Raw genomic sequence first — 26,976 nt, 5'->3', positions numbered from 1 at the left:
TCTAAAAAATACATGCTTTAATTAAAAAATACTTTATTGCTAAAAAAGGCTAACTATAATCTAAGTCTTCAGAGAGTTGTAAATCTTTTACAGGTAGAGAGTCTTGCCTGGATATTGATGACTGTTGACTGCTCAGGCTGGTGTTCATTGAAAGTTGGGAGGATTGTGGCAATTTCCTAAATAAGACAACATCAAGTTTGCTGTGTTGATTGAGTCTTCCTTTCACTGGAACATCTAGAGGTCATTATAAGGTTATTAAATGGTTTGATTTTAATATTGTTGTATCTCAGAGAATAGGGTGGTCTGAGAAGAAGCCGAATGTCCATTGGTGAACCTGAGAATATCCACAACATTTTTGTGAAGAAAGATCCTTTCACATACAGTGTTGTGAAGTGGGCATTGCCCTGGGTTGATGGTCCAGAGCTCTAGGCTGTATTCCAAGGTTTATTTTATCACTAACTCCTTATGTATATACATTTCAGCTCTATGGGTCTTGATTACTTCATCAGTAAAATATTAGTCATTTAGTAATAATTAAGTTCCTACTCCATACAAGGCTAAGCACTAAGGATACAAAGAAATGCAAAAAACCCAGCAAGCTGCTCCCAGTGAATTTACTCTCTAATGGGTTGGGGAATAGGACAACAGGCAACAACCATGAACAGAAAAAATGAATACAAGATAAATTGGGACTTGTCAGAGGGAAGGTACTATAATTAAGGAGGATGAGGAAAGACTTCTTGAAGAAGGTTAATCTTTTAGCTGGGACTTGAAGGAAGCCTACATCATCTCCTGACCCTTCCAGGCTTCAAAGTCCATATTTAAAAAAAAATTGCCTTCAACTTGTGTCTCCATTCAGTGTTATCTGGAGGAAAAGTATCCTTGTGAAGGAGTTTTTGTGCAGAGCTTTAGACTGCTCTTCATTGTGCCTACAATGGTTTACAACTTCTTGTTTCTGGGATGCTTGCGCTCCCCTACCTGAAAGTCATCCCACAGGGTGACATTGGGTTCTTGTTCAGGTCAGTAGGCTGCTGAAAGGATTCTCTAGCATTCCAGAGTGAAGCTCTTCTGCTCACAGTCCATCCTCATGCATTTTCCCATACTTTGATTTTTGCCTACCCTGCTTAGGGATGCCTGGGTTGAGTATGCCATTGAACAGTTGCATGTCCTTGGTGACTTGAAGACCTGAGGTTGTATGTAAACTTATAAGGTGGTATTTTATTTCACAATTGGTGTAGAGATCTTCCCTATAGGAAATTCTTCCTCTGTAATATGTATCTGTAGTACATCTTGCCCCCTAAGAACCTGCTTTACAACTTATAAATATAACCTCTATAACTTAAGTAATGATCTTGGCAATAACCTAATTACTGAATGGTGCAAATCTCAGAGCTGAGACTCTGAAGGAGGGGCATGCTATAATCCCTATCTAAAGGATCAGTTGTGGCATGGTCACAACTGGGAGGAGATGGGGCAAGGCTGTGCCAAAGATGATTGATGACTGAACTAGAAAGTTGCTGACTCTGTGAGCAGTAAGCAACGAGGAGTGACAACTTAATGTCCATTCTCCCTTGAACTGCCAGCAATTTGTGGGAAAGGAGGACTGTGGGGACAGGAGAAAGGGAGGGCGTATCTCCCTTCTTCACTATTACCAGCAACTGTGATCGCGCTACTATTTTCTTATTATCAGAATGTATGTTAATAACACTGTTTGTAGTGTTTCCTGTAGAGGTGAAAATGCTACTAAAAATGCTACTAAAATGCTACTAAATAATCAGAAGGATTCTGTAATTAAAGAGCTAGGGGTCAACTCTGACCTGACTTGTCAGGAAAGCTTGTGAGTTTTTCAGGTAATAGAGATCAGAAGTGAGTGCTTGACTAGGTAAAGGGAGGATCTCTTATTCTTCAGGAATGGAAAAGGGAAAGGAAGGTATCTGGCACACATTGTACATGCTTCACCACATTACACCATGGTGTTCTGCTCACAGTGGTTTAAGATCTCATGTGGTCTGAACACAACTCTTTATAATTTGGACTCTACGCTCTCCCTTCTGGTCTGTAGGTAAGACTATGGTCACCACCATTGTCTAGATCCTTTGTTTAGATAATCTGGGATGCAGTCTGGGACTGGTTAAGCTCCCTTATTCTATAAGAGTGCTAAACCCAAATAAAACTGTGGACCACTAATCCATGCCTAAGAATCTCTTCCTTGTGGGCTGCATATTGGCTTAGTTTTAAAGGATAATATTATCTGGGTGTTTTTTTTTTTGTATTTTTATTTTGTTAAATGTTTTCTAATTACATTCTGGTTCAGGCTGCATTCTGCAGTGATGTGGGTGGATGAGACTTCTGCTCCATTACATAGCTGCCACACTTTCCCCTTGCTTCATTATCCTGCAGGGGCCCATTTTTTAAGTGGTACAATAGACAGAGTGCCAGGGCCCGAAGTCAGGAAGACTCACCTTCTTGAGTTCAAATCTAGTCTTAGACACTTACTACTGTGTAACCCTGGGTAAGTCACAAAAGCTGTTTGCCTCAGTTTCCTGGAGCAGGAAGTAGCAAACCACTTCAGTATCTTTGCCTAGGAAACCACTTAGAATAGGGTGATGAAGAGTTGAGCACATGTGAAAAATGACTGAGTATTAACATTCATGCTCAGTGGCAAAACCATTGCCTTCTTGAAGATAATCAATACCTCAAAGCACTATAAAAATGTCAACTTTTAGTGTTACAGCCATATTATTAAGAAGAGCAAAGGGCCATGGGAATTCCTGTGTCCACAAAGATGGTTCAGCAGGAAGCCAGAAGAATTGCTGATGAAAAAAAGTGACTAATCTCAATGGAGATACAATTGGTGCTCCAGGTTCATGAAACAGAATGGACTAAGCATATGTCCATACACTATACTTGTCCAGGGAGTGCTTGTGGTCAACCTCAGACCAGAGCACAGGCAGGAGAGCGGTCAGAGCCTCTGCTAAGACAGTGATGCATCATCAAACACAGATGAGGACAAGCTAGTGTATGGGAGTTTTGACAGTGATGAGGAGTTGTATGAATTTTATGATGAATAAAATGAGTTCAATAACATTATATAACATTTTTTCCAAATTTCAACCTCCAAATTAAATGGGAAAATATGGTAAATGTTCTTATTTTCCCCACTTCCTAGTAGAAGAAACTGGGATGGTTTAGAAAGGTTAAATAAAACTTGCTCATGTATACCTATGGTCATACAACTAGCATAGGAAGTAGAATTTGAACCCAGGTTTCTCTTGGTTCCTGCACTCTTTCCTTTATACCGCAGTCACACAGTTAGCATACTCTGGAGATGAGATTTGAACCCTGATATTTTCTGTTACCCAGATCAGTATTCTTACTACTATAGGAGTTTGTCTCTAAATGAATAATGTTTCTGCCTTCAGTAACCTCATGTATCTTTGCAATTTTACGTAGGAACAGTCAAATTTCAACACATTCTATATAATTAAAGTTACTATGCAAAATTTTATATCATGGATCTGATTCTATATCCATGCCCTACAATTTAATAGGAGTGAGTAGCAGGAACAATTTAACAATTCAGGAAGAATTTTGAAATGAGTATAAAAGGTCTCCTTGCAATAAAGATGCTCCAAGATGTCTGGGAAATCCATGGCATTATTCCAGGTTGGTGAAGTCCATTTATCAAATAGAGATTGAAAAATTTAGCATTCTCACCATGAAACCATAGTGCCCACATTGCACATATGGTATACTGTGGCTTTCTGGTTCAGCTCTAACATATAGGTTATCACACCATATGTGCATTTGTGGGCACGCTAACCTTCCTGCAGAATCAAACACTTGGCATTCCTTTGTGCAAGTAGGATTTTCACTTAAGCATGCTCTGAGCTCTGAAATTAGCATTATATTTTGATTAAATTCAAAAGCATATCCATAAATACTAGACTTCCATGATTTTTAATTGACTTCATCAAACATTTTTTTTACACTTAGAATTTTGCATCATAATTCTAAGTGGTAGTGTTCGGATCTACACCAAGATGGTGATAAATACCTTTTAACATATGGGCTTATCTTTTTTTTTTAAACAAACCCTAAATACATACCAAACGAATTATGAAATAGAAACTATTTTAAAGGGAGGTAGAATCTCTCGTCAATTTATTTCTTCTAATTCATAATTTACTTGTATTAAGATAATACTATCATAAATAAGATCAATTTGAGGAGGGTATAAAATATATTTCTCATTAGGATGCAGTATAAATAGTGGGGGGACCTGCATTTTGCAACAAGATCATGCAGGAGTTTAGAGCCACTTGCTCTCTGTATCTTGTTATAGGATTCAAGGTTCTTTAGGGAATCAAAGAATAAAATGTGCTGAACTTTGAAATCTAGACCCAGGGTTCTTATTAACCAAATTTCTATTTTTGAGTCTGATTTTCATGTCAGAAAATCGGGGTTCAAATACTAACTCTGCTACTCACTCCTATGTCACCTTGAAGTCACTTTTCTCTGGACCCATATGGGTAAGTCACTCAACTTCTCTGAGTCTGAGTTTGGAAAATGAGAAGATTGAACTAGCTAACCTCTACAAGCCATTCCAGCTTGAAGTTAATGAGCCCACAACAATACCACCTGCACAAACCACGAAATTCCCCATCCCTATTTTGTAACCAAAGTTCCACAAAAAAGTGTTCGGTTGTTTAGATAACCAGTCAGCAACCATCATGTTTTCCTGGAGAGAGAATTAAGGATTATCACATAGGTGACACATATATCCATCTAAGGAAAGTGTCCTTAGAAGTGGTTAACTTCAATATCTCCATTTTATAGAAGAGAAAACTGAGTCCTATAGAGGTTAAGTGACCTTCTCAAGGTGACACATACTGTCAGTAGCAGAGCCTAGATTGAATTTATGTCCTTTGACAACGAATCCAGAGCTCTTTCCAATCCTCTATGAAGCTGAAAAATGTAATAATAAAGATCAAGTAGACAAGAGTCTTTATGAGTCAAATTAATAAAAAAAAATACAACCAGATTTTTCAAGCTGGATAATGGTTAAAAAATTTCCTAAAGGGGACTTATAAGGCTAACAAGGACATGTCACTGATTTGTAGCTCATAAGACCCCCATAATCTCTTTTGAAGCTTTAGGAGAAATAAGGAAGTCATACTTTATATTTGGATGTATGAATATGTGATATCACCCATCCAGTGGTGGAGATTATGACTTATTTACCCCTTCTGTCATCTGTCAGATTTGTCATATTTCAGGCTTAATCATGATTCAGGGATCATCCTGAAATCCTGAAAGTCTATGGCAGTGAAGCACAAGTTTGGATAGACTCTTACTGATCAAAGTTACTGTGCTGGGGAAGCTTCAGGCTCAGGCCCAGGCCCAGTGAGAGACCCTATGCCTTCTATCCAAGGACTAGACTAAATGTGGAAAGACTCATTTCCTATAGATTGGTCACTTGGTGAGGAATTTTTTGAGTATTACATCCATGAAGCAAAGAAAAATACAAAATTACTCTCAGTTCTTTTTTTATACAGTAAATAATAAATGCATGGAATTCATTACCCTCGGAAGTTGGGTCCTCCATGGTTGGTGCTAGCCAATACTTGGAAGATGCAAAACAGTAGCACTTACAAACCTTATCTACTAAATCCGAAATCTTTTCCCCAGTTCTTGCCCTACTTGATTTCTTTTTAGTTTTGAAAACTGTTGACCAAACCCCTCCTACTTGTTGCACCTTCCCTTCATGAATTCTGTGACTGCTCTGTCCTTGTTCTCCTGCTATCTCACCAGTGGCATCCTCTGAAGCCGCCCTGTGCCCTTTTCTCTTTTCTTGCTGCACTCTTCTTCTTGGTGGCCTTATGTATTCCCATGGGTTCAATTCTTATCTCTAATAGATGATTCTGAAACTTTTACCTCTAGATTACCTCCTTTCCTTGAACTCTTGCACAGAATTGTCAAATAGACATCCACTTTGATGACCTATTGATAGTTCAAGCTCACCATCTCAGATACAAGTTTACTATCTTCCCCTTAAACATTCCCCTTAGAAAATAGCCTATTTGAGAGGGCACCACTATCCTTCCAAACATCTTTCATAACCATGAAATTATCTTGGATCATTTCCTCTCCTCTCCTCTTTTTTTTAGGCTTTTTTTTTTTTTGCAAGGCAAATAGGGTTAAGGTGGCTTGCCCAAGGCCACACAGCTAGGTAATTATTAAGTGTCTGAGACCAGATTTGAACCCAGGTACTCCTGACTCCAGGGCTGGTGCTTTATCCACTATGCCACCTAGCCACACCCCCCTCCTCCTCTTATCCATTCAATTTCTATCTTGCTAATTTTAAGACCATATTTCTTGCATCGGTCTCCTTTGTTCTACTTCAATGACCAATGTTCTAATTCAGCTTTTAACTTCCCTCTGGACTGTTGCAATAATTTCTTAATTTGTCTTCCTGCTTCTAGTCTTTCCAATTTATTTTCCAAAATAACTTAAAAATAATCATCAGGCATAGGACATTTCCCTGTGCAAAATCCTTCTGTGGATCCCTCTTGTTACTTGGATAAAACACAAACTCAACCTGCCATTTCAAGTCCATTTGGGTGCATACCCTTTGATCCGGTATTACTACTACTGGTTCTATACCCTGAAGAGATCATGAAAAAGGGTCAAAATATCACTTGTGCAAAAATATTCAAAGAAGCCCTGTTTGTATTAGCAAAGAATTGGAAATTGGGTGAATGTTCATCAATTGAGGAATGACTGAACAAATTATGGTATATATATATGAGGAATGACTGAACAAATTATGGTATATGTATATATATATATATGATGTCTGTACATATATATATATATATATATATATATATATATATATATATATATATGTATGTTATGGAACACTATTGTTCTATTAGAAACCAAGAGGGATGGAATTTCAGAGAAGTCTGGAAAGGCTTGCATGAAGTGATGTCGGGTGAGATGAGCAGAACCAGAAGAACATTGTATACACCCTAACAGCAATATGGGGGTAATGACCAAGCTGCAATGGAAAATAACATCTTTATCCAGAGAAAGAACTGTGGAGTTGAAATAGACCAAAGTCTATTATCTTCAATTTTTTTAAAAAGTGTCTTATGTACTACATAATTTTGCCATCTCTAATATTTTATTTTCTCCTCAAGGATAAGATTTCTCTCTTATCACATTTAACTTCGATCAAAGTATAGCATGGAAACAATGTCAAGATTAACAGACTACCTTCTGTGGGGGTGGGGTGGGAGGAGGAAAGGGAAGGTGGGGGAAAAATTGTAAAATTCAAAACATTACCAAAAATGATAGGTAGAAACCACTATTGTGTATAATTGGAAAACAAATAAAATATTTTGAAAAAATAAAGTCCATTTGGTAGTGGTCCTATTATTCCCTTCATGACTTCAAGTCCAAGCTAAGGTAACTCATTAGCTGTTTCTTGAACTTGGCATTCCATTTTACATAATCGGAATCACAGAAGTAGAGACTCAGAAGGCACTTCGCCTGTCAAGGAAGTCCATTCAACTTTTGAATAAATGAAATAGTTATGATTTTTTCCTGACATTGAACCTTACTTTATCTCTGCAATTTCCTCAAATTTTGGGGATTAAACAGAACAAATTTAGCCCTTCACCATTTTGGTTACCTTCCTCTGGACACATTCCAACTTTATCAATGTCCTTCTTCAACTGTGGTGCTAGAACTCCAGATGATGTCTGCCAAGGACAGAAAATTATGACCTATCACTTCCCTGTTTCTAGAATCTATGTCCCTCTTAATGCAGCTAAGGACTGAAGTGTGTTGTTGTTGTTTTGTTTCCATATCATACGTTTGACTTCTAACAACCTCACAATCCACTAAACCCTCAGTTTTTTTCAGAACAACTGCTGTCTAACCATACCTCCTTCATCTTATACTTGTGAAATTCATTTTTGTACCTAATTGCAGGAATTTACATGTAACCCTATTAATATTATCTTTCTAGATGCAGCCTAGTCAGTTCCTATCAAGATTTTTTGGTAAAGTCGTCATACATCTCAAAGATCATCTGTCACACCTAGAATACATTTCCTCCTCATTCATCTCTTTTTTCCAAAGATCAACTCAGATACTACTTCCTGTCTTAATCCTTATTTATTTCCAAGTAATTAATGCTACCTCCCCCCCACCCCCAGGATACCTGATATTACCTGGCTAAGTTCATAGATGAACAAACTGATACCTAGAGAGAAAATGTTCACATACGGTATTAAATAACAAAACTTGAATTTTAGATTAAGATCTCTGATATCTAATGATGTCACAGTTCCCTTATGGAAAGGATTATTCTTCCTTCACTGTTATAATATAATTTTAATAAGAATGATCATAAAGGCTATCATTACTTAAAGTGTATTACTTTGAGTTTGTGATTACTTAAAGTTTTTTTATATGTCATCTCATTTGACCTTCATAACAACCCAGTAAAGTACTATTATTATATCAGTTTTGCAGATTAGGAAACTGAGGCTAAAACAAATTAAGTGAATTGCCCAGGGTTACACAGCTAGTGATCTTGTCTGAGACAATATTGGAACTCAGATTTTCCTGTCTCCAGATCCAGCACCACCAACTGCACTACCTGACTACCAGTTCAAGTTCAAGTCAATACATCTCTGATGTTCAGTGGCGAACAAAACATAAAAATTTATTGCATGCCTCTAGGGGAAGTGTCTAATTCAGGAAAGATCTAATCCAGCCCCTGAGTGAAGAATATGATTCAGTTTCTTGTGCTGGGCAAACAACTAATGATGCTTCCCCAGGCGTGGCAAGGATGATGGTCTTGTTCATAAGTGTAGCTTAGACTGTATTTGGCAATTTAAATATAATATTGTTTTTTTTCTACTACTACTTTTTTTTAGGTTTTTGCAAGGCAAATGGGGTTAAGTGGCTTGCCCAAGGCCACACAGCTAGGTAATTATTGTGTCTGAGACCGGATTTGAACCCAGGTACTCCTGACTCCAAGGCCAGTGCTTTATCTACTATGCCACCTAGCCGCCCCTATAATATTGTTTTAAAAATTTTTTAATTTAACGTTTATTGATTCTCATTTTGTTCAATAATATTGTTTTCTTACTCATTTCTTCCTCTTTTTCTCTTCCTTCCTCATACCCTTCCTTCTCCTCCTTTGATCTCTTCCTCTATCCTCTTCTTTTCTTTCTCTTCCTTCTCCACTCCTGGCATTGAAACTTCCTTTGCCATTGCAGATCAGAAGCTCTTTCACAACTGAGATAGTCTTAGAGGTGTCTAGGATCCTGAGAAGTTAAATGATTCACCCAGAGTCACACAAATAGCAGGGTTAAGAAGTGGAACATGAACCCAAGTCTTTCTACCTCCGATGCTGCCTCTCTGTCCACTGTGCCACTTTGTCACTCACATAATAATAGGTTTTTATATGTAGGAAAGTTTTACTTTGATACCCTATTCTGGCATGTGGATGGTCTAGGTTCTTGAAAGCTGTGCAACTCAAGCCCACATATAATCTATTAAACTAGAAAGGCTTTGGGTACAGATCTCACAAAATTTGTCATTTGAAGACTAATCTCCAGAAAAGGGATCAATGACTTTTCTAATTACAGCAATTGGTGAATGCAATATGAATACATCAGGAGTTGGATGCAAGTGTGTTGCTTCCATGAATAGAGAGAATGCTCTTGATGTAATCACAGTGCTTTTGAAGTATCAGGACATGTAGGAAGAATACTTGCAGCTCATTAATGGTTTTATCAATGTAGGATAATTCAACCAATGGATACCGAATGTAATCCATCCAAAACTTCACATCTTATATGATTCTTGTCTAAATAGTAAGAACAAATATGAGTAATCTAGAATGATCAACATTAACAGCTTTGTTGGGTTTTTAATAAATTATTCTTTGTTACAAGAAAGGGTTCAATGGGAAAGGAAGAAATATGGAGAAATAATTCTGACTTTTTTTTTCAAGTAAAAGTGACCAACATGGAAAAGCAAAAATACAAAGAAACCTTTAGTTCAATCTCTCACTTGTGACTATTACAGCTACTATTACTACAATTACAACTACCATTACTACTACTACTACTACTACCACTACTACTACTACTACTACTACTACTAATACTGCTACTGCTACTGCTACATCAATAACAACAATGATTACTACAGCTAAGGTTGAATTTGGGGAGGAAGAAAAAATACCAAGAAAGGAAAATAAATTCACATCAGGAATTTATTAAAAAAAAGTTAAGTTGCAGGATGACAAGTCAGAGGAGAGATGGAGGTCTGTGCCAACATGTTAACTGATGGGGACAAGGCACCTTTGTGAAAACTAAGGCTTTAAGGATATAAATTAGGTTGAACAAGTAGTGTCCTTAGAACACACTATATTTTATCTTTTATTTTTAGCTTGGTTTTCCTAGAATAAATTCTCTGATCTTGCACAGGTTTCTCTCATTTGTCCCAAAGTCTTCGATTTTGTTTGTTTGCATATAGAGTAGTGGCTGTTTGATTTACACTCATATACCTGCATGACCATGGGAAAGTCACTATTTCTTTCAAGACCTTGGTTTTCTCATGTATGAAATAAGGGAGTTGGACTAGGTAACCTCTAAGGTTTTTTTCTGACTTTTAATCTATGCTCCAATGATTCTATTTTCCTCCTGATTCATACCCCACTCTCAACCCTCATTCTCAGGAAGGCATCACCCTCCCTTGTCTAGTTTTTTGCCTAATTGCCTTAACATATTGACCTAGGTTCAGTAAAGGATAGCACTCAAGAGCCCCCATCTCCTTGCCTTTCATTTCCATCTCCAATGCTGTAAAGTGAGAATGATCCTGGGTTTTTGCAAGATTGAATTTTAAAAGGATTGTGGGTTTAGCTTGAGGAAACCTGAAAATTCATTTGACCTGGATCTCCCACTCCCTTAGCATTCTGGTTAATGGAGCTATGTAACCTTGTCACCTTTACTCTTTTTAGCACTAAACTCTGTAGAAATTGTCTAAAGTTTAACAGACATTAGGTTCAGGGCTTGAGGATTAAGAATTTCATGAGGCCTGTTTTGAGTTTGTTGTCTGTGCAATGTTGTAACAATATGTTACTTAAAAAAATTCAAGTTGGTTGCTTGATGATGTATAAATGAAAACCCCAATTGATTGACTATGTTTATTTTCAATTATTGGCATAATTTATTCAATGAACAAGCAATTATTATATATCCCTCCCTCTTATGTCCCAGACATGTCTTGGTTCTAGTGAACTGTTCACATTTGTATTAAATGAAAGGCAGGTATTTAGACACATCTCTGACCTCTACACACACACACACACACACACACACACACACACACACACACACACACGTATATATATATGTATATATATATATATAATGGATTTTATTATATTTAAAGAAAGATTTAAGACATATTTCAAGTGTTGACTTTTCTGTGCAGCCTTCTTTGATTCTCCCACAATTTTATCCTTCTCTCCCTCTGAAAATGTAGAGATCTAATCTGACTTCTCTTTTGTCTCCTTCACTTTTTAACTTGAATTATACTTATCTGTATTCATGTTTTCTTATTTTATTTTTCAATGAACAAACTTTATTTTATTTCTTTTTTAATCTCACCCCTAATTAAAAGGGAAAAAAGAAGAAAAACCAAATGTGTGTCACAGATGTTAATGTTGGGACTCCCCAGCAAATTGTAGGCTATTTGAGAGCAGGGACTGTTAGTATTCCATAGAATTTTCTCAAAGTAAGTGTGTAATAAATATTTGTTGAATTTAGTGTTTTTAAAATAAATTATTATTTGGCTCTTTACTATTCACAGTATAGATATATATTTGTGATAAGTAATTTCTTTAGTCATATTTTGGTTCTCAAAAGACAATGTCAAATCACCCTCATTTTTCATATTAGATATTTTGTGAAATTGCAACTTGTGAAATTTTTTATTTCAAAAATTGTAGAGATTGGGTGACCTCAAATTTTGAAATAGCACAAAATGAATTGCCTACCAAGTAAAATTCAAAGTTATTTAATTGACATTCAAGAGTTTTGATTGCCTGTGACAGTCTACTTTTTTGATTTTACATGATGTTCCTCCTTTTCAAATATTCTATGCTTAACATTGTTTCGTCTCTGCCTTCCCTTTCTTCCTGTCCTTCCTACTCCCTCATTTCTTGCAGCTCCAGTGCTTTTTTTTTTTTTTGGTTTCTGTTTTCTTGCTCATGTTGTTCTTTATTAGGACTGGAATGCCTTCCTCTTCCAATTTTTGCTCATCAAATCCCCACCTAAAATCTTAAATCAACTAAAATATCCCTTTTTACATGAATCTTTCCCTGGTTGTAAAGAACTTTTCCCTTCAAACTTGACCTAGTAATTTTCTTTCCACTTCAAATTTGTTTAAATTTGTTAGATTTATCTGTGTTTGTGATTTATCCTTCAATACAAAAGTCATACTTTGATCTCTTATTGTGATATAGAAATGACCTTGGACTCAAGAAGACCATGCTGATGTATCATAAGCTAAAATAGCTTCTACCAGGCTAATAGCATCCCTGCAGATCAAACTGTTTGCTGAAGATCAACTCAGCGAAGTACAGAAAGGCTTGTCATCAATCACTTAATGAGAAATTATTTGGGAATGACTCCAGACGGGAAGTATCTTGTATGCTTGTTGAATTGCCAAACTCCAAAACTAGTTGTAAATCGGGAAACCCAAGAAAAGGCAGCATATCATTTGGTTCATAGATTAATGATTTTTCAGAAGATTCATTGGTTGCAAGATACTTTTTCTAGGAGGAAATATCCTCTGAAACTGTGAGCATGGCCACCATTCATAAAACTGGACAAATCTAATTCAAGTTGTTCATTAGGATCAGAAACTCTCAGTCTCCCAGAATTGAAAAACATCCCAGACACTTAGACCATCCTGTACCAGCTCATACCAACATCATTTCCTAAGGGAAATTTCCTGATTCCCCCTTAGTGATTAGTGCTTACTCTCTTCTCCTCAAATTACTTATAGATTAGACTCCTCCTCCTCTCCCAAATCCTCTTGAACTCCTAGCAGGTGAGCTTCTTGGAGGGCAAGATTATTTTTGATTTTGCATTTCTACTACTCTGCCATCAGTCAAAAAAAAACATTTTAATAACCTACTGTACTAATTGCTGGGAATTCAAAAATAGGTGTAAAACAATCCCTGACCTCAAGAAGTTTACAATTTAATGGATTATATTGGGTTACCTTAAAATTTACAGGCATCTAATATATATTTGTTGGATTACTGTGGATTTCTCTTATTTGAGTTTCAGCTGCTCTTCTTCCTGGGGTAGGGCTTCTCCTATGTTACTCTATGTTCTCTGGGGGACTTAGATCTTCAAATGCTTATGACTTGAAGGACTAATGAGCAAAAGAAAATCAGCCTCACACGGTTTAACCTCCTGTATTTTAAATGACAGTCCTCGGGGTCCTTCCTTCACATTTAATCCCTAGTAAGCTATTTGATAATTTCCCAATGACAGTTAAATGGAGTCTTATCGTTAAGGCAGTTACCCAATTTGTTTCCAACAATACGTACTTAAAGAAACTCTTGATTAGGAGAGAGCAGGTGAAGCTTCTCCAGGGATCTCCTGGGGGTGGCATGCAAATGAGATAGCTAGTAAGGAACACACACACACACACACACACACACACACACACACACACACACACACACACTTCATTTTTGATATATCTCCTCAGAATGTGTGTGTGTGTGTGTGTGTGTGTGTGTGTGTGTGTGTGTGTGTGTCCAAAGAGCAAGGACCATTTCCAAAGATCTTTTATAGTTAATGAAAACTCAGGCAACAGATGACATTTACTCTGCTAAATGTTGATGATTAAGAAGGAAAAGGTTACACTCTGCTTCTCTCCAGGAGAGCACAGAGACAGGGGTCAAGCCCAACATCTCAACAGAAAAAGAATTGCCTGTTTTTGAACAGTCAAAGGCCTACTTCTGGCATTGTTGTATTTTCTCCTGATAATGGTAATTACTCCATTTCCCCACCCCCTCCATGTGTTACCTTTTCCTTCTCTTCCCTTACCCCACCACTATCTCCATCCTCCCTTGGTGGGTTGCCAACAGCCTGTAATTAAAGTGTTTTCTGCAGAGAACATCTCAGTGTACTGCCCATTGTGAATTATGTCCTTGGCTCTTGACTACAGTAATTGAAAAGAAAAGAAACAAAATGAGACCTCTCCAATTTGGACCTCTTTCTGCACCCACTGCCCTGGTGACAAATATCCTGTCAAATAGCACACAAGGAACCAAAGATTTTGTTTCTGGCCTTGGGAACTGGGATGGAGAACGTAAGGAAAACATAAGCCTCCCTTCCCACCCTGTTTCCTTGAGTTGCAATTAGTCCTGTTTGATGAAAAAGAAATTCTCTTCATATAAAGCTTTTTAAAATTTATAAATTAAATGTTTTAAGTGAGAATCTTGGTTGTAATGAGACATTTATTGAATGCCAAACTATCATTTAGACATATTTGAGAGTTAGTGTCTATATAATTCTATTAGAAACTGCTATTACTAAGTAAATCAGTACTGAATAACATTAGACAAATCAAGCATGACATTTCACCCAAATAGAAAATGGTAAATTTAGGAGAGAATGCTGATTTTTGACTGGCAGAAATGCAACCCCTCACCCCCTCCACTTAGACACATTCCCCTGATGCTGTGGAACAAAATCGAAAAATGTAATGGTTTTATAAAAGAGAGGACCCTTGATTGGTTTGTGTTTTTTTTTCCTACCGAGGCAGCCAGCCTCACAGAGGGAGAACAATTTTATTAACAAACCCTATTCCCAACAATGCTGCTCCTATAAAATACACTCATAGACACACACACTTGGAAGGGAATAAAAGAGTCATGTTGGCTTCTGTTCCACAATAAACATGGGAAAAGAAATCAATGTTTGCTTAATGGAAACCTTAATTCAAGTTTCTAATTGGATATAATGAACAAAGGGGAATGAACTAAAATGCCAGAAAATTGTAAACAGTACAGTATTCTTTCAACGAATATACGATTATTACCTTATTGTGTCTGAATTATGTGATTCTGATTCCAGACTCCGTGATCTTTTATCCACACCATGGTGGTAATAACATTTGGGACTTAAAAACAATCTGACTATAAACTCTATTGTTAAATGTAGAGAACCAATTCCATTTTCAGGAATTTCTATTTTGGGGCATGATCAGGACATAAGATTGTTCTAGATGGATGATTTTCCTGAGGAGTATAAAGTAGTCATATAATATATATCTATAGATCTTTATATTTCTATATCTCTATCTATATATATATGAAAGTTTAGTTTGTGAAGAATTATGATACAATACATTCAATTCACAAACATTTATTAAGCAGCTATTTTAATCAGAGTGCTACAGGGTTGAAAAAATGAAAAATCAGCATAGTTTTTTTATCCTTAAGTCCCATTGAAAGTTACAATAGAGAAGTGAAATTTAAGAAAAATCAAATCAAAATTTCTACAATTTGATTGAAACTTGCTCCTCTGGAATTCTCATAGCCACTAAAATGAATGTTTAGTTAGTTGCTCAAGCACTGAACTGGGGAGATAGTGAAGTACTGTGGGAAGAGTTGAATTTAGAATAAGAAGAGGATTGCAAAGTCTGGCTTTGACCATTTCTGATTATGTGATCTCCTAATGCCTCTGTAGCTTTCTTCATCTGAAAAAAAAGACAGATTGATTGACTTTTGAGATCTGTTCTGCCTCTCAGTCTATAATTCCATGACCTTGTCTGGAGATGCCTTTAGAACCTGTGACACATATTTCTGAATATCTCCAACTGGGGGAAAATTCTTTTTTATTTGAGTGTGAATTTCATTTTTGTAAACTAAAAGTAATTCTGACTTGAGTCTGATGAAAAAGGAAATAAAATAACTTAATTTCTATGGAATTTTATAATATATAAACTACCTTCCTATTTTGGTCCCTTCACCACTGCTATTGCCTTCTTTCTCAGATTACCTTTATATATATCTTACATGTACATGGTTGTTCCCTGTTATCTTCTCCTTTGGAATGTTATTTCTAAGTTTTTGCTTTTCTCTGTGTCCACTATTCTTAGCACAGCATCTGGTACCTTAATTAATTGGATAATATCTTTAATTTATCATTTATGTATATGTATATATATGTGTGTGTGTGTGTGTATGTGAAGGGGGTCTGTTTTTCTATATCTTTCTCTCTCTCTCTCTCTCTCTCTATATATATATATATATATATATATATATATATGCAAATATGTATATCTTACATAAGCATGTTGTCTCCTCCATTAGATTGTGAGATTCTTGAGAACAGGGCAGTTTTTATCTTTCTTTAGTTTCCCAGGGCTCAGCACATCTGAATAATAAAGTACTGTAGGTTAAATCTAATAAGTCAATAGTGAGAAATGCCAATACCTACATTTGGATTTAAATAAAATTCTTCAATATAAGGTGCTATAGGGGAGGAGGGGAAATATGGTTAGATATGCTCATCTGAAACTGATATGAAGGCTCTTAAAGTCATTATACCTAAACAGTGGGACATAGCAAAGAAGTTAATGCAGATTCAGTGGGATAAGAGAGATGTAACATCTATGGGAGAATGGGGGAAATGATTACATTGCTGTCTTCCTCCCTGATCAGAGTCCATATAAAGTATTATGTTCCATTTTGAGTGCTATATTTTAAATAGTGCTTTGATAAACTGCTCTGTTGAAGATTGTCCAGAAGGGAGCAATCAGGTTGGTAAAGGGCCTCAACAACATGTAAAATGAGAATTGCTTAAATGATATCCAACCTAAGGAAGAGAGGATGTTAGGGATAAGAATGCTAGCCATCTTTAAAGGGCTGTTATATGTGATTCAGATTGTTCTACTTCCCTTCTCCGCTTCTCCCCTGGGAAAGATCTAAAAGAAATAATCAGATACAATGACCTCTGTCTATCATATCTAAAGCTCTTCTTCACTTGGTCCCTTCCTGCCTCTTTAATCTTCCTACATTTTGTACCCCATCATACACCTAACATTCAGTTATGCTGACCTATTTGTGGTTTCTTGAACAAGATATTCAATCTCTCTTCTCTTTGCCTGTAAACTGCCTAAGCTTATGTCTTCTATCGTCTTACTTCTCTTACTTCTATTTCTTATTTTTCTTGGCTTCTTTTAAGACTCAGCTCAAATTACATCTTTTGTGGGAGGTCTTTTTCCCAGCTGCTAATGCCTTCTCCTTCCTATTACTTTTCTCCTCTCTCTCTCTCTATCTCTCTGTCTCTCTCTGTCTCTCTCTCTCCATATATATAATATATATATATAGATAGATAGATAGATAGATACAGATATAGATATTTATCTATGTCTATTTAGATATCTTGCATTTGCATTGGTATTTACAAATTGAACCTTCCATTAGAATATGCATACTTTTAGCCACACACATATATCCATAATAGTAAGCTCTTAACTATTTCTTGTTTCCTTAAATGGTGAGACTTAAGGCATTGTCTAAATATTGATAGTTCAGCTATTGTTCTGTAAGAAATCATGAGCGGGCAGACTTCAGAAAAGCCTAGAAAGACTTGCATGAACTGATGCTGAGTGAAGTGAGCAGAACCAGGAGAACATAATACATATATATTAATGGCAGCATTGTGAGATGATCAACTATGATGGATGCAGATCCTCTCAGAAGTTCAGTGATCAAGGGCAATCCTGAGAGACCTACTACAGACCCACTCTGGGAAATGCCTTCCACATTCAGAGGGAAAAACCATGGAGTCTAAATGCAGAACAAGCATTATGTTCACTTTTTAAAACTACTTTTATGTTATTTAGTTCTAATTATTTTTCACAAATGACTAATACAGAAATATTTTAAAAAGGATTGTACTGTATAACCTATATCAGATTGTTTGCTGCATGGGGAGGGGGCATGGACGGGAGGGTGGTAGAAAAAGGTGGAACTCAAAAACTTGCAAAGGCATGAATATTGAAAACTATCTTCACATATAATTGGGAAAAATAAAAGCTCAATTAAGTAATAAAAAAATTATTCATAATACAAGAGTGCAACCTACTTTGTCTTTGGACCAAAGGAAGTAGTAGCACTTTCCCATTGAGGTCTCCATTGCAATAGCAATTTCTAGCTTATTTAATTGAATAAGAGAATAAGAGAGCCTGACTGGCAACCTGGAGGCTAAAAACTCAGTTGGGTTGTGTTTTGTGAAAGACATTTGTGATTCTGGATTTTCAGTGTTTTATTTTGACCAGATTTGGGCCAATATCATAATGTTAGATATAAATGTGCTCTTTTAGAATTCTTGAATTTCCTTAGTGAGATATATAGCCTCTCAAAAGACTTCACGTTCGTTCATATAGGAAAAAGCATATCGATATATGATGTGTATTGCTTATGCTGATTTGAGTAAATATGTCAATATGTGCCTTGTGGACAAGAAGTAAAGAATACCAAACACAGTATCAATTCAGAATTGATTAGAAGACAGAGAATAGGATGAATGTACATTTTTGAAATTATAAAATTCTTTCTATGATCATAAAATTCTTCCTGACATATAGGTTCATCTTTTATAGACCTATGCTATCTCATTTTTGAATGAATGAAAAACATTTATTAGGGATTTCTTATGTGCAGAGCACTGGACTTGATAAAGAGGATACAAACAGAAAAGAAGAGACAGTCTCTGCTCTCAGAGAGTTCACATTCAAATGGTGGGGGTTAGGGAGAGGGCCAATATATCTGGGTGGTTTTAGTTGCAAGTCAGTGTTGATCCCTTGCATTGGGTACAACAGTAAAGCAGAAGGTGGTGCAAAATCCTACTGATTTTTAGTTTGCTGACATGATGCTATAGGAAAGTGAATCATGGAACCCCAGTCTCTGAAGAATCAAGGTCATGGTGTTCAAATGGAAATATAAATGGTGGTTGTATAGAGGCATTTTGCCAATGATGACTTGTATGTAAGAGCTAGCATTACAGGGAGGAAGTAGACAGGTCATGTACCTCATATGGGAAAAAACAAATAGACAGTATAAGTATCAGCACTGATACCTATGAAAAAGATCTAGAGGAAAATCTCCAGCTCACTGGATAGATCCTTTGTGGAGGTTTTATGGAATATCATGGACAAAGGGCATAAAAGATGAGAAGGTATAGGTGGACCTTGATTGATGCTGGTAGAGAAATAATGTATCTCTGATATTATGAGTCCATTGAAGATCTAAAATAATCAAACTTCCCAAGTTAATGTGGTAACTTGACTGGTTAAAACCAGAAGCAATAACTTAAATTATCTTGAGTTTTAGACATTTTTCTGCAACTAAGAGTTTTTATTATCTTACATCAGAAGTTTTCGTCATATTCCATCTTCCCTGATATGCTTTTAAATTAAGAATCAAAATTATTTGCATGGATGAAACTTATTTCATACTCTTAATATCCCAGGTAAAGCCGAAAGAGACAGTTATTATTTTCTCCATATATTAATGAAGCAGTTAAACCACTAGGTCAAAATCATGCATTTTCTGCATGGTAGAAAAGAATTCAGATTTCTTGACTTTCATGTTGTGACTTTCCAATAGAAAAACCTAGCATTTCTCAATGATAAATTTATGATCATAATGTTAGGGAGCCAAGCCACCTGATCAAAACCACTTTCATTAAATGCAGATGAGAAGTTTTTAACTTGGACTGGAGTATATGGATGAAAAGAAAATTTCTTAGTGTTTATATTGACTACAGATCTTATAATATGTTATAGAAAATTGTGTCTCAGATATATGAATTCTCTTTCAATAAAAAAAAAAAAACTTGATCTAAAGAACTTTGTTATTGAACAAGAATCAAAGAGGAAACTCTCTCCTGAAACATCATTGTAGAAGTGAAGGAATGAGGCTCTGTGAAGTATTAAGGTGAAATCATGTATTACTAGGGTTATCTTTTGGGTATTTGATGCTTTTAGCTTGCTGTGTGTATATATATATATATATATATATATATATATATATATATATATATATATATACACATATACACATATGTTAGAAGAGTCCTAGGGACCCTCAAGGTGGAAAGGACAAAGCAGAAGTATTAGAAATTCAGAGTCAGGAGAAAAGTGGTAGAAAAGAGTATTGAACTTGGGTTCTAAGGGATCAGCTCCTTGCTTTGCCATCAGTTCACCTGTGTACCCTAGGTCAAGTCACTTTAACCTTTCCTGGTTTTAGTTTCCTTTGATGCAGAATGAACTCTAAGATCAATCTCCTTATCTTAGAGAAAATACCTTGGAAATTGAAGGTCTAGTTGTACCTCTGCACATCAAGAAAAAAATTATTTCAGATTTGTAATTTCTTTAAGGTTCCTCTGTTCTAGGCCTTAATTTTCTCATGGGTTAAAATAAGGGAATTGGATGAGAAGACTTGAGTTCCTTCTTACTCTAAGATTCTATTATTTGTAAATATGAGCCATGTACAAATAGGGGGTCAAAATTAAGGCATTGAAGACCTTTATTGTGGGGTGAGTTACTGGAAAAAAAAGGAAAAAAATAGCCTCTCTGATTTCTTTTTCTGATTGACTCTGTTATAGGCTGCTATAAAACCATGAGGCCTTGGAACTGTGATTTTGCCTTAAAATTTATCCTAGATCAACAACTTCTGGGGCAACAGAATACTAGTTAGATTGCTTTCCTTGAAGTAGCTCATGTTCCATAATGAAATGGATTTCTTAGTGCTCCTGTAATCAGTAGCAAGTGGAAAAAAAACACGGCCACATTGTGTAGCAGTTTCTTGGAAATAAGTTCAAAGGTTTTAAAAACTTGGATTTATTATTAACTGACATATGAGTTCTTAAAAACAGGTTTAGAAATCTCAGAACTCTCTATTTTTAAATTGCTAATTTAAACATTTCTAGTTGCCAAGGCCCATCAGGAAAAAAAATTGATTTCAGACTTGTAATTTCTTTAAGGCTAATCTTTAATTTAAAGTGAGACTGATAAATCTACTGGAATTAAACAACATTAGAAGATAATGGTTTTGATCTTTTTCCAAGAAAAATAATTTATAGCTACAGATTTGTTATGGTACTAATTAGTTATTGCACTAGCAAGCACAGTACTCAGAAGGATGAAGAGAAAATACCAAACTGTACTGACAGCAGCATGAGGGATGAGGGGAGGAGGGAATGAGAGAGGAGGAAGGAAAGAACAAGAAAAGAGAGAGAATTGGATTGAGAATGGGAAAGAAGGAATGGGGAGAGACAAAGGAAAGAAGGAGAGAGAAATGGTGAAGGGAAAGGAAGGAAAGAAAGGGGAGGTAGGGAGAGGGAAAGAATGAAAAAGATGGGGGGAAAGAAAAGAAGAGTGAAGGAGAGGAAGGGGATGAGAAAGAGAATGAAACAGCATGGGGAGAGAGACACAGAAGTGGGAGTGGCAGGTGGAGGAAGGCAGAAGGAAGGGAGAGAGAGACAAGGAGAAAGAATGGAAGGCGAGAATAAGACAAAGGTGAGGAGGGAAATTACAGGGTGGCAGGAAGAGAACGAAAGAGTAAGGAAAGGAGGTGGGAAGAGAGGGGGGGAACAGGAGAGATAAAGAGGGGAACATTTTGAATTTGGTCTTTGGACTCCTTACCTCTTCTCACTTAAATTAAGAACAGCTTATAAGGAAGGGGTGAACATCTACTTTGCAATTTGGAGCTAATGCTTTCCCAGAAAATGTTTTCTTTGCTCCCCTAAATTATTGATTGGCCTATTAAAAGGTCTAAAATGAAACTTTAATTAGTTGTTAGAGGCTTCACAAAGTATGACCTACTGGAACACAGGGATAGAATTGATGTAGAACTGTCTGACTAATTGAAGAGAGAGAATGAAATGCATAAGAAAACAGAAGGTTAATATACATAGAGGGCATTTAAGTAATTTTTGCAGAGTTGATTTTGAGCAGCTATAGCATCATAAAGGATGGAGAAAACCAGGGTGATTGGGAGAGTATTGTTGGCATTCTCATTCAAACTGGCTGAGGACAAAGGCCTCAGACCTCTCCTCATTAACCACTGTGTTAATATTAATCATAACCAAGATTGGGAGACAGTGTAGGACAATGGAAAGAAGTTTGACTCTGGAAGTAGAGGATCTGAGTTCAAATGTCACCTCTGATATGATTTTTTTGGATAAATCATTTAAATTCTTTGGACTTCAAATATCATGTATGTCTAAAAAAAGAATGCTGGAATAGTAAATGATATCAATACCAACTATCCCTTTGTAATAGTAGGCCCACTTCCCTTAGGATTGAGTCAGTGTCTGCATATAGTTGATGCTTAATGAATGTTTATAGATTAAATTAATGGATCTCATCAAAACAAGAAGAACAGCTGAAAGAGTAGAAGCTGAAAGGCTTTAGCTTATGCTAGGATCCTTGTCTTGGGGCTCTCTATGTCAAAGGTTCAAGAAAAACCCAAACCTCTGGAAGTTTAGGAATCAACTGACCAAGGATCTAATGGTTTACTATGATCGAGAACACGCTGAAAGAATAAGGATGTCAGCAATTTTGGAGGAAATGATCAAGTCTTAAAAAGGAAGTATAGCATTATGCAGAGAGCTGGTCTCATAATTCAAGTTCAAAGTCAAATTTTGATGTATACTAGCTGTGTGACCCTAGTCTTATAATTGTTTTCTCAATGTCCAGTGCAACTTCCTAGAAGTCTAAATCCAAGACCTATAACAGATCCACATTGGTAGAAGGAGTTTCCTTCTTGAGATGTCTCTATTCTTTACATTGAAATCACAGATCTGGACAAATGTAAAGAAAAATAAACAAACAGTGATCATGGCAGGAAAGGGACCAAAATCCAGGTAAGAAATAACAGTGAAAAGATCTTAACTCTAGGTCAGGCTGTATTTGCCTAGTTTTCTCTGAGCTTTTTGATTTCTTTTAAGAAGTGGTAGACAGGGTGGCTAGGTGGCGTAGTGGATAAAGCACCGGTCCTGGAATCAGGAGTACCTGGGTTCAAATTGGTCTCAGACACTTAGTAATTACTTAGCTGTATGGCCTTGGGCAAGCCACTTAACCCCGTTTGCCTTGCAAAAACCTAAAAAAAAAGAAATGGTAGACCTATATCTGAAGTTCTGGGCAGAAGACAGTTGCATAGAGAGAATTAGGCTCTTACCAGTTACACCTTGACTCTGACTAGACTAGCAATAGTAGAATATCAGGGAGTAACTTGGATGATACTTCTCTGTCATCAAACACGGATACCATTAGAACTAGGCATCAGCTTATCAGACTGAGGTTGGAAACACAAAATTTAGGAGACGAGATGAGGCAGAAACTGCGAATAATATGTAAGGCTGGGAAGACAAGAGATCATAATGAAACTGTCATTTGAAGTCAGGAAGTCAGAGCCAGGAGTCTGGGAGATGTTAACTAACCAATCAATCAACAAGAATTTATTAATCATCTACTATATGCCAGACATGTAGTAGGAAGTGAGAATATAAAGACTAAAAAAATGAAATAACCCCTGCCCTTAATTAGTTTATAACCTAGACTGGGGACCACCTCTCTCTCTCTCTCTCTCTCTCTCTCTCTCTCTCTCTCTCTCTCACACACACACACACACACACACACACACACACACACACACACACACACACTGACAGAAAAGAGAGAAACAGAGACAAAGACAAAGACACAATCAGAGGCAGAGAGACAGACAGAAAGACAGAGAGATAGAGGGATAGACAGAGAGACAGAGAGAAACTACAAAATAAATACAAAGTAATTTGAGGAGAAAGGCCCTCATATAATGAGAAAGACAGATTACCAGTAGAATGTTAGTTTTCCAATTTTAAGTACCTGGCAGCATCTCATCTCCACCTGACTCTTAACCCTCTTGTTTACTGCCATGTTTCTAGGTCCCTAAAATATTGCAGCCTCTATCCTCTGTGGTCTTCTGAATTGGTTGCTTTGGGGAACTCCAGTGAGGGTACTTCTGTGGCACATGTGGAAGCTTTCCTTACTTAGAACTTTATCTCCCTGAAAACAGGAACCATATGTTTTGGTTCTTTCATCAGCCCAGTAAAGTCCAGCCCAGTGTTAAGGGAAGAATGGGATAAGAATGGGGTTCAGTGACCAGACATGTGATTTCATGAAGAATTTCAGATGAGGAAACTCCCTCTGTCACTCTGTGCAGGTTGGCATGTTCTCTCCAATTTAACAATCTTTGAAAGTTGACTAGAGCGCTGGGAGTCTGGTTTCTACATCTGCTCTCTTCCTATCAAATGAGTCATATTAGAACAGATGTATTTGCCTTAAGAGGAATAATTTCACTGAATATATTGCTAGTGGTGGAATTTTAGTTATAGTAACAATAACAACAGCAACAACTGCAATTTCTAGCAGTTTGGTGGTATAGTGAATAGAGTATGGGACTTGAAATCAGGAAGACATGCCTAGCTGTATGACCCAGAAAAATCACTTAGCTTCTCTGTCCCTCAGTTTTCTCAACAGAAAAATAATAAAGTTGTTGAGGGGATAAAAGGAAATAAACTTATAAAGTGCTTTGCAAACCTTTAAGGACTACATAGATGCTAACTTTTAAGTCCAGAGCTTTTTTCATTACATTAGTTCTCCCTGTGCTTCCCCCAAAAGTTTCTCCATCTGGGACTAAAGCATAACAAATTTTTAGGTAGAAGAATTAATCCTTGTTGAGAGAGAGAGAGAGAGAGAGAGAGAGAGAGACAGACAGACAGACAGACAGACAGACAGACAGATGGAGGCAGACAGAGACAAAGAGAGATAGAGAGAGCCATCTTTAAATGTTAAATATTTGTACAGAAGGAAAGACAAATGGCAAAGATCTAGAGGAACAGGGAGCACTTGGTACCTGGGTGGAAGGAATGCCACCGCCAAGAAAAAAATCAGTGAAAATGAGGTGGGAGCCTCTAAGCTTCCCTTTACTTAGGGTTCTGCTTTTGGGACTGGACCTGATTCTACTTCATCTCAACACAGCTTGTCACGTTGTCTTTCATAGTTATTTCATAAATCTCTTCACACATGTTACAAGTCAATGAATAACTGAAATAACCAAACTGGATTTTCTTTTTGATTCTTTGTTAATTATTATGGTTACACTAAAGTCATCACTGTGTGATCAAATGAGGATACAAAATATCTGTGAGCTTGTCATTAGAGGGTGAAATTATGATCTCTAACAGTATCAAGAGAGTTAAATTTATTCCTATCATGAAACATGTTAAATATTGAACCAGCCTTTCCTTTATGCATATACTCCACTCCAAAAAAAAAAGTCATGTACTTTGATAAGATTGCATTAAAAAGGCAACAGAAACTTGGATCAAAGGATTTTAGAGCCGAAAGGCCTCTTAAATATCATCTAGTCCAATACTATCTGTCATTTTATTGAGGTAACAGCAACCCAGAGATGTGAAGTCATGTGGGGCACAGCCCTGGCCAGGTCTAAGATTCTATGAATCTCTGGAATCTTTAAGGACACTGCTATCACTTTTGATATGTCTTTGACCTTTGGTGTCAAGTGGGAGCATATTTATTAACCCAGTGGTGTTTGAATTAGGACCCTTAAGGGTCTGAAAGAGAATAAGCTTTCACAGATTCTCATTTTTCATTCTCATGATTTCTTTTACATGCTAGTTTAATTGGAATGCACTTGTTGCATGTTGGATTCACTGTTATTAATCAAATCATAGGTTATAAGATGGAAGATGTGGAGACATAAGGGATTTAGACATCACCTACTCCACTCCCTTCATTTGAACATCAGAGAAGTTAAGTGACTGGTCACACACAAAGAATGACTAGTTGGTATGTCTTTTGAAACTGAATCTCTTTCTCTTTTCACTGAATTGTGTCTCTTGATAGATATTTATTGAGCATCTAGAGATTTATGATAGTAAACATTTCTTAAGGACCTATTATGTGACAACTAAGTATTGAGGATACAAAAAAGGACAAAAGACAGTCCTTGCTCTTGAGGAGCTCCCATTTAAATCTGGGGAGGCAAGATGCTAGCACTTTGTACACTCAAGCTACATTCAGGATAAATTGGAGAGGGAAGGCACTAGAACAAGGTTCCGTGAGAGACTGAAACACAAAGGAAATATTCACTGTAAGTTTACTAAGTACTTGGGGAGTGAGGGTATATTGTAATAAAATGATGATAGAATGAAGGGTATTGAAAAGAGCACTGATTTTCCTAACTCTTCTCTTTAGACCAATCAATTCACTTCACTAGACTTCTGTCCTATCTATTAAACTAAAGCATTAACTAGTTGATTTCCAAAGTTCTTTTTAAGTCCTGAATTAAGTCCTCCTCTTAAGTCTTCAGTTAAAGAATGAAAAGAACAAGAATATAAAAGATGAGTTCAACACTTTAAAGAAACTTTGAGTCTAAAGGACTTTTAGAATATTTTTAGGCAATATATCCATTATTTCTACAGTATATGAAGTGACTGTCTTTTGAGACTGCTCTTCAAGTCCCAATTTAATTAATTTCCATAAAGTGGAGCAGAATCAAAGTAACTCACTAACCTTAGGTGAGAGGACCAGGGTTTTTACTTTCTGTCTAACTTTATGATGATAAGACTAGGTGGTACATTGAATAGTGTGCTGAATCTGGACTCAGGAAGATCAGAGTTCAAATCCTATTTTCGACACTAGCAGTATAACCCTGAGAAAGTCATTTAACTTCTGTCTACTTTAGTTTCCTCTTCTATAAAATGAGGATAATAATAGCACCACCTTACAGGATTGTTATGAGGATCAAAAGAGATTATATATATATATATA

This window comes from Macrotis lagotis, chromosome 3, assembly GCF_037893015.1.
Source record: "Macrotis lagotis isolate mMagLag1 chromosome 3, bilby.v1.9.chrom.fasta, whole genome shotgun sequence".
Taxonomy (NCBI): Eukaryota; Metazoa; Chordata; class Mammalia; order Peramelemorphia; family Peramelidae; genus Macrotis; species Macrotis lagotis.
Note: the sequence above shows the minus strand (reverse complement) of the source record.